Genomic DNA, 10068 nt, shown 5'->3' with positions numbered 1-10068 from the left:
CTGTTTGGGTTCTGGCTCTGAACCTGTAGTTCTGTTTGGGTTCTGAACCTGTAGTCCTGTTTGGGTTCTGGCTCTGAACCTGTAGTCCTGTTTGGGTTCTGGTTCTGGCTCTGAACCTGTAGTTCTGTTTGGGTTCTGGTTCTGAACCTGCCGTTCTGTTTGGGTTCTAACTCAGAACCTGTAGTTCTGTTTGGGTTCTGGTTCTGAACGTGTCGTTCTGTTTGGGTTCTGGTTCGGCTGCAGGTGTGTTTATGACCAGAGATGTTATCAGGTTCTTTCGGACCAGACTTTCTTGCCGGGTCGCCTGCGCTGCAGAGCCTCATGTTTAAACATCACATAGTCGTTATTTGGACTCTCGGTCCGGTCGGTGGTGACACAACCCACCTCAGCTGTGCAAAAGTTTTCATCCAGCCCTCAGTACCTTTCTGAAACAAGAAGTTCAGAAAAAGGCTATTGGCTAACATTTTGCTAAATTTAGCTTTTAGCTATCATTTTGTTACTTCTAGCTTTAAGCGAGCCTATTGCTACTTTTAGCTTTTATCTAGAATATTGCTACTTTGGCTCTTAGTGTATTTTCTTTACCCACCTATGCTTGTAGATGGATGGATGGATGGATGGCTTTCAGCTTGTGTTTTTCCTACTTTAGCCTTTTAGCTTTTAGCTACTTTTTCTCCAGAGACTCTTCTGAAGTTTTTGCTCCTAATTTCTTTAACTAGTCAGGCAGATGTTCTGATCCAGTCATTTTGACTTGATCACTTCTGCTCGTTACTGAATCTTTAGCTTCTGTGAGTCTCAGTCACCCGCAGCCGAAGTTGTTTCAGCTAATACTCGTATAAAGAATGCATGAACGTGTCAGGATCTAATTCTTGGATAAATATATAATGTGTTTTACGGCAGCAGCGCTGGAAACCCAATAATAACCATCAGAATTCACCAGCTGGTCTGAGAGCCTCTGATGGGCGACAGGCATTCCTCCTGTCTGAGTCCACTTTCATGGTTTTGCTTTTTGTCTCAAACTGTCCTGAGAGACAGTCCACCGTCTGTCCATGGTCCGGTGGGACAGAACCTTATGAAAGATTAAAAATCCATTAAAGGCCCGTTAGTGGTGAACAGAACCAGAGGCAAATATTCTGATGTTGACTTTAACAGGGGGTAAAGTGAGCAGGTCCGATCTGTCTTCTGAGGACATTAAATGGGTTCAGCTTGGACTTGGACCTCCCAGCAGGCCGGGGGACGACCACCGAGCCACCATTTGACATTTTCCACATCTGTGTGAATAAGAAGCTAAAAAGAGCCGAAAAAGAGCTGAAAATGGCATCTAATTAGAAAACAGCTGCAATTTCTGTGAAAACGCAGAGAGACTGCTAAGAGCTGAAGGTCAGCTGAAGTTTGCTCTCAAGAAGCTGAAACTGAGCAAAATGCTAGCCAAAGGCTAAAAGTGGCAACAACAACAAAAAACTAGCTAAAATCTAAAAAGTAGAACACTAGACTAATGTAGAACAATCCTGCCTAAAAGCTAAATGTATTCAGATGTTGCCTAAAGGTAGCTGAGTATTAGCTAAAAGCCAAAAGTAGCAAAATAGGAACTTGGATGTGAAAAGTTGCAAAAAGTTAGCTAAATGTTAAAAAAGTCAGAATACTAGCTAAATGTTAAAAGTAGCAAAATGACAGCTCAAAGAAGCAGGACACTAGATGAAAGTAGCAAAATGCAGTCTAGAAGCTAGACAGTCAAATGTTGGCTAAAAGCTAAAAGTAGCTAACAGTAAGCTAAAAGTAACAAAGGGCTGGTCAAAAGACAAATGAGCTGTAAGCTAAAATTAGCAAAACGCTAGTTAAAGTTAAAAGGGCTTAATCCTAACCAAAAGTAGCTAAAATTCTAGTTAAATAAATAACACTAGGTAAAAGCAGCTGAATGCTAATTAGTCAGTAACTGTTAGCTAATAGCTAAAAGTAACACAAAAAGAGCAACAAACAGCAAAAGATTAGTTAAAGGCTTAACATATCAAAACATTAGCTAAAAGTATTGAGAGGCTAGGTCAATGTTAAAGGTAGCAAAACACTAAAGTTAGCCAAAAGCTAGTTAAAAGTTGAAAGTATCAAACAGCTAGCCATCAAGAGCTAGAATTTTTGTTTTGTATTTTTGATCATTTTTAATCAAAGTCACAAAAGTAAATAAAGAACTTGATTTTGTCTGCGTTCTGCTCGTTCGTTTTTATTTGTCCAACTCGTTTCTTGTCCATCAGGGCTGGAAAATGGACACTGTGAATGAATAGAATTAAACTTTTGATTCAAATGTAAAAATTTAAGTGTTAATTAAATTCAATTCAGTTTATTTATATAGCACCAAGTCACAACAGAAGTCATCTCAGGGCACTGCACCAAAATATTCATATATAAAAATAATAATTTAACATTAATTATCTGAGGAGCAGACTGCTTTGAGTTTAACTCCATCACAGAACTCTCATCTTGAGCAAGCACGAAGGCGACAGTGGAAAGGAAAAACTCCCTTATGAGGAAGAAACCTTTAGCAGAACTAGACTCAGAACAAGCGATCATCTGCTTCGACCAGCTGGGTTTGGTAAGAACAGATACACAATGGCAGGTCAAGAATCACATGTTAAGATGGAAAAATCAAATGAAAAATATTCAATTTTAACAATTTGTTTAAGGAAATGATGTAAGTTTGTCCTCTAGTTGTCTAATCTTAAAACAGCATAACAAGCCAACATTTTTTTGAATGTCCAGAGGACCAGATTTAACTTTTTTAGATTTTTCTACCTGGATTATTGAGCATGCATCAGAAGCCAACCCTAACTTTATCGAAAAGGAAAGTCTTAATCCCAGTTTTAAAACTGGACAATGTGTCAGCCTCACGGACAGAAACTGGAAGTTGGGTCCACAAGAGAGGAGCCTTATAACTGAAAGATCTTCCTCCCATTCTGCTTTTGGAAACTCTAGGAAACACAAGTAAACCTGCAGTCTGAGAGCGAAGTGCTCCGTTAAGAAAATATGGAACAATATATAAGATAAGAAGTATTTGGACACCCAGATAATAAACCATTGCAATAGTCCAGTCTAGACGTGACAAATGCATGAACCAGTTTTTCTGCATCAGTTTTTGATTAGATGTTTCTAAATTTAGTGATATTACGCAGGTGGAAGAAGGCGGTTCTAGTAACATTTTTAATGTGGGGGTTAAAAGGCATGTCCTGATCAAAAATAACACCCAAGATTTTTAACATTAGAGCTGGAGGCTGGATTAATGCCATCCAAGGAGGGTGAAAGCCTGAAAAAGTTATTCCTAAGATTCTCAGGTCCAAACACCAAAATGAAGATGTTAGGCTGATGCGGTGCAGCGAGACATTTTCTAACTTTGGATTTCCCTTAAAAAATGTCTCCATGTAGCAGGGGCTATTCAACTAAATTACTCAGGGGGCCACGATTACTGAAAGCCAAGAGCTCAGGGACCGGACATCCAGTAGTTATTCTCATTAAGTAAGTTTGTTTTATGATTTAAAATCTAGTTTTATTTAAAAATGAACCCATTGTTGGACCGAAATGAGTACACCCGTGGGCCTGAGTTGGCCCCCGGGCCACCAGTTGAATAGCTCTGTCCTACAGTGAGCCACAGAGAGCTCTCGGTTCCTTTTCAGAACTTTTGTCTCCTTTGGAGGTGGCATTTCAGTATCAGGTTTTTATTTTTCTGGGACCTTTGGTTAAAAAAAGAACACGTTAATATGCCGACAGTTGAACGTGTGCAAAGTTCTGTAGGATTTCATCAACGCTCTCACCAAATATACAAACATAAAGGACAGTCCGATGGTCAGATGAGATGAAGACTGAGCTGTTTGGACAAGATGAACGTTCGTAGGCGTCAAACCTAAAAACTCTGAACCAACTGTCAGGCATGGTGGTGGTAGCATCATGATATGGTACAAAGTGAGGAGAACTACCTTTAAATGATCAGGTCTCTCTTGTAAATGAGTCCTCGAGGCTCAGTGGGATTCATCTGTCTAAATAAAGGTTGAATGAATGAAAAAAAATTCTCCAACTGCACCTCTAATCAACAGCTGGATGGTTGAAACTTGACACATTTGGGTCCAACAGGACCAGGATCAGTTTAGAACTGGTCTCTGTTTGGATCGGTCAGACGGCCTTCCCAAAGACCCGACCTCAACTTTATCGGAAACTCGTGGACTCTGATTAAAAGTTGGGTCTGTTTCCAGGAAACCAACCGGTTGAAAGAAGAGTAGTCCGATATCAGCCAAAGTTCTGCCAGGAGCTTGTTGATGAAGACAAAAAGAGAGCGGTCCAGGTGAGACCTACAGAGGGACCTTTAGCCAAGTATCAGTAGGGTGTATGGGTGCATGTGACCCAAACTTGTTTTGAAAAAACACTGAGGTCCTGCAAACACAACAGTTCTTCTAATTGCAGCTGTGTTGACGGTTTCTTTTTTTAACTCCCGTAAGCACCGGTTCCACCGGCGCTGCTGTGACCCGACACGCCCTCAACACGTCACAGCATGAGTCGAGGACCTCGGCGCTGAAGGTTTTACATGCTGCCAACACCGCACTTTGTTTATGAGTAAACATGCGGCTGTTTGCGGCGTCTGTTATCAGGAAACAACCGCCATATTTGCATGGAGGCTGTTTGTTTCGACGGGGTCCTCGGAGGAGGAGAAACGCCGCGTCCTGTCGGTCAGAAGCTCCAGATGCTCCAGGCTGGACAACATGTTCGTGACACGATCCAGCTGCAGCTCAAGAAAAACCACTCCAGAGCATTCAGCCGGTGCACAAGATGTAACCTGTTCACGATCCATGTGAACTCTGGAGTCCAGGTAGAAAAACTGAGGACTTGGATCGGAACCGTTTGGATCCTTTGGGATCATGAATCCAGTTTGAGGTTTGCTGTGTGGAAGCCATTAGTAGACCAGTAGCACTCAGACTGGTTTATCCAAACATGATTAATTCAGATAATTGGACCCAAACTGTCCTGGAGTGGATCCATCAAACCAGATGTGGAGGGTCCATCAGGCCTTTTGGCTGAACACCTGATGTTTTTTTATATATATCAAGTGGTTGGTTGTGAGGCTGAGCTGCTCAGACTGTCTCCAACCGGACCGGGTTCTGTTTGCAGAAACGCAGCTCGCTGACAGATTTATGTTTTTAAAGCTCGCAGAGTTCAGACCAGCAGCTGCAGAAATTCTCACCAGAGCAGCTCGTCATGAAGCGGGAACATAAAATATTCAGACCTCCTCCACTTATTTTCAGTTTAACGCTGCAGTCTGGTGCTACGATCGGTTTTATTTCTTTACTCCGTTTTCTGGGCGTAACGAGGCTCGTCTCAGGAGATCCTGGGCCCACGAGGATGAGAAGAAACGAGATTTAAAAACCTGATTGAGGGCTGAATTTTGACTGGACTCAGGGAACTTAAACTGATTATCAGAGGTTCAAACTTTTTTTTTTCCTCAGCTTCAGAGTTGATTAATCACCGTGTGAATTGGACGTAAAGACTGTCAGTTTTAAATGCATGTGCAACAGACTCTTCCTCTCAGCACGTAGCTGCAGGATGGCAGCAGCTGCCTTCGTGTCACAGCATGGTCCTAGTGTCTGACAAGTTTATTTAATTGCTGCCCCACAAGGATTTAAAGCGCCAGAGACGCCTTCAGTGTTAAATTCACCAAAGAAAGTTTTCATACTGAAATTTTTACCCCCCGTTGTGGATATTGTTCATCAATGAATGCTGTGAGCATGATAATTGAAAAATAAGTGAAATACAGACTTCCATTTTAGCGTGTGGCTGCATCTAGGTGTAGAAAAGTTCCTTTATTAAAATTTGGTTGCCACTTAAAAAAATCCAAGATGGCTACCACTCTGTGCGTGCGTATTTGTGTAAGTAAACAGGCCACCCCAATCAATTTCTTTCTAGTTTTTATATTGCTTAAAAAGATTAGTGTGGTCGAAGATTAATCTATGGGGGGCCAAGGCCACCACTGGCCACCCCCTGGCTCCACCACTGCACAGGACCCATCACTCCGCTCTGCCTCGATCAGAAAAATAAATAAAAAATCCTACCTTCTTCTACACAGTGTAACTTGAATATCTTTCATCAAAAACATTAAGGTTTACTTGCATTCCCTCTTTTAGAAAAACACTCATCTCAAAAACTACAAACAGGCACTCTTTAAATCCCCTAGGGGGGACATCGGTATACCACTTGTTCAATAATTTTTTTTGGTTTTTGAGTCAATGAGACATTTTAGTTTCAAGATCTCGAGGCATGGGGCCACTTTAAATGCAGATGCATTGTATTTTAATTTTATTACTCATTAATGTGGTTCCATTTTTATCTGTGCAGTTGAGTGCATTTATTTTAGTGCCAAACAATACTCAAAAAGTCATGATTTAAAGCTTTAATAAACTATAATTTAGATTAAAAAATATGTTGTCACATACAAAAGCTTTGTGTTTCAGTTGAAATGCTTGAAGAAACAGCTGGATGGTGCCTAACAGGTTTTGAAGCTTCGCCTCTCGTATTTTCCAGTGGTTTCTGTGGTTTTGACACCGTCCTTTTGTTTAGTCTAGAGGAGGAAGTGAAAGCAGACAAACCGCCGTAAATTCACAATTTCACTTTTCAAAGGATCCCAAAATAAAGTGTCTCTTACTGAAAAGAGGATTGTTGGAGCTTTTATACCGGTCCTCGCATCATAAAAGCTAATTCTGGATGTCGGCCTCAGTGCAGGAATGGAGCTGACGGATTATTGATGAGCTTCTGTTGTACGACAGTAAACAGTTCAGCCAAACTAAGAATAACTGAAGGACAAAATCATGATTTATTGGGATATATTCAATTAAAAAATACTTTATTAATCCCAAAGGGAAATTAAATGTTGTAGCTCATTATCCTCGTTTCATTAAGAGATGTTATAGATGCTGATGGCTGTAAGCAGGAAGGATCTCTTGTGAAAGTCCATCCCACAGTGAATCCGAAGAAACTGGATGCAGATGCCGTCCGATCCGTCCACCTAGACTCGGCTGGCCTCTCGGCTCCTCCAGGCTGCAGGATCGCCTGGATTCTGGGCAGAACTCCTCCCAGAGTGATGGCCACTCCTCCCAGCAGTCTGCTGAGCTCGTCGCTGCGGACAGCTGGCTGCAGATGCCGTGGCTCGATCCTGTTCCTTCTGCTGTCACGAGCTGTGTTTCCTTTCCAGGATCTCAGTGGTCAAGCACTCGAGCACAGCCAGCAAGGAGATGGGAATGCATCTACGGCGCCTCCTTTTCAACTCATTTGAAATTTGGTTGGAGCTTTAGCTGAGATATTATTTGAGCTTTTGAGATGTTAATCAGATGCTCCCAGTTATATAAAAAAAACCCACCTTGTTGTCATGGTTACACATCATAACAAATGTCCAAAAACAAAGATATTTCAGTAAAAATCCTTCCAGCTGCACAGCATCCGATACCAGAGGAAGCAATCATTCAAAAAAGGTGATTTACATCCAGAAAAAGAGGAATTAAAAGTTTCCAAAAGCAAAATCTCAGAATGAAAGTAACAGAGCTACTCCAACATGCAGCCACCCTGAGCGGCGCAGGTCTAGAACCCCAGGGAAATGTGTCCCAGCAGCTGCTGCCATCCTCTAGCTGTGATTTTCTCTATATGTTGATGACTTCTTGTTATTGCAATATTATTAAAGCAAACAACAATTAAATGTCATGCATTCACACTCAGAAGAACAACTAATTTCTTACCTGTTGTAGATGGCTCTTTGAACCACCTCGAAAAGATCAAGTTGTCGTCTTCAAACAACTTTATTTTGAACTGTTCAGCCAAACAATCTAAACTCTTACACCAATAATGCACTGTACAGTTCATAGAATGTCCTGGCTATGTGTAAATAGAGGTGGCAACAGCTAGATGTGGCACTTCCTGTGCAGCCTGGGGCACTTCCTGCAGGAATTTCACAATATTATGTCAAGAATATCTTCAAAGTGACACTGATAACAATGTCAAGGTTTAACAAATATTTTTTTCATGAACCATTTTGATGTTTTTGAGAGTGGAAGCACGTTAAGATGGAAGTGATGCACTTTGGTTCTGGTTTAGCTCAGACTAGCTGTTAGCTCAGACTAGCTGTTAGCTCAGACTAGCTGTTAGCTCATCAGACTTAAAAACATGTTTCACGTCTCTTGAAATGAGGTTCTGTGGAAAAGGCTTTGAATAGTTTTTTTTTTTTTTTTACTTGCTGGAGGTAGTATTTTGATAGACCTTATTTAGGAAAAATACTTAAATCTGACTGAAATGATGAGCTACTGGCTTGAGCTAACTTGCTGACAACTCAATCCGTAATACAGTGGATTATTACTGCAGTGTAAAAATAACTTTAATCTTACTGTAGTTCATGCAAACACAATATTAAAACCGTTACACCTCCATCGACTTCATGTTACACGAGTATTTGCATAAAATTCTGTGGTTATTTGCAAACAGTAGCAGGTAGCCTGTGGTACTTCCTGTAGGAATATGGTCATTTTATTGCTGGAATAACCATGAGGATGATGTAAAGGTTTTTAAAATATACTTTGTATGAAACTTTAGAACATCGATGCTTATTTAAGGCCACTTTGGTCTTCATCTCACTCAGACAAGCTGTTAGCTCATCAGTTATTGTATTTTTATTAACTTTGCACAGAACCTCACTTTAAAAAGATCCCAACTATCCTTTGTTTGTGTCTTGAGAATTTTTTTAAGTATAAAAACATTACCCTTTGATAAATTACTACTTAATTTCCGCTTGGCTTTATTATTTCTGAGGATCAGTCTCCGTCATAAAGATCTGAGCAGGCGTTTCCACGGCCGTTGTGATGTTTATCTGTAATGATTTAGGCTCTAAAAAATGTTTATATACCATCAAACTAACAGAAAAAAATCAATTGGACTCTATTTGTTAAAAACCAAACTTTTAACTTGCTTTTGTGGTTGTTAATTATCAGTAAATCGTTTTAAACAAAGTTGTTTTCTGCCAAAAACGGATGCATTTTTATTCGTTTCCACACGTTTCTCTCTCATCTCTCCTCTTTCTTGGACATTTTCCACGTTTCGACTGGTTTCTGTGGAGCGGTCGTCACCAGTGACCCTCCTCTTCCTCAGATCACTTTCGACGTGACACTAATCCACATGTCACAGATGTCAACGAGGTTCCTCGTTACAAACGTGCACGAGGCTGAGAAAGAGGAGAAAAAGCAGGTCACTGGTGAATAAAGAGGATTTACTCGAGGGATTTCTACAAAACCTGACCCAGAATTAAATAAAAGAACAAGAACAGCAGCAGGAATGAAAGAAAATATCTCAGACTGGGATAAAAATCATTAATTACAGCCACGTTTTGTTCTTATCCGTCAAAAAATCACACGATTTGAGTTTTAATTTATTTGAGATTAAGTCTGGAGGGTTTGTTCTTTGTCAGGCTAAATAATAAAATTAAATATATTTAAATCCACATAAAAAAAAAAAAATCATTTTTTATTATTTGGTTATCTGGATTATTTATAATAATTTTTGTCCTCTTATTTATTGTAATTTTAATCTTGTATTTGTAGTTTTTTGGACCTGATATTTGTAGTTTTTTGGACCTGATATACGTCGTTTTTGGTTTGGATATTTGCAGTTTTTGGTCCAAGTATTTAACTTTTTTTTGTCTAGATATTCATAATTTTTAGTTCTGATATATATATATTTTTTCTGGTCCTGGGATTTGTAGCTTTTGTCTTATGATTTGTCATTTTTTGTTCTGATGATTCTAGTTTTTTGTTCTGTTTGTAGTTTTTTGGTCATATTTGTAGTTTTTTTTGTTCTAATGCTTGTAGTTTTTTGTTCTAGTGTTTTTTTGTTGTTTTGGTCATATTTGTAGTTTTTTGTTCTAATGTTTTTTAGTTGTTTTGGTCATATTTGTAGTTTTTTCTTCTAATGCTTGTAGTTTTTTGTTCTGATGTTTTTTAGTTGTTTTGGTCATATTGTAGTTTTTTTTGTTCTAAAGCTTGTAGTTTTTTGGTCATATTTGTAGTTTTT

The 10068-nt window shown here is 39.6% G+C and overlaps 1 protein-coding gene across 1 annotated transcript in view; it reads right to left on the bottom strand.

The window, feature by feature from the left end:
- Positions 1–10068, bottom strand: part of LOC119426617 (melanoma receptor tyrosine-protein kinase) — a 531032-nt gene that overhangs the window by 177454 nt on the left and 343510 nt on the right. The window lies entirely within an intron of this gene.

This window comes from Nematolebias whitei, chromosome 20 (genome assembly GCF_014905685.2).
Source record: "Nematolebias whitei isolate Nwh7 chromosome 20, NemWhi1, whole genome shotgun sequence".
NCBI lineage: Eukaryota > Metazoa > Chordata > Actinopteri > Cyprinodontiformes > Rivulidae > Nematolebias > Nematolebias whitei.
This window is presented reverse-complemented; position numbering and strand designations above follow the sequence as displayed.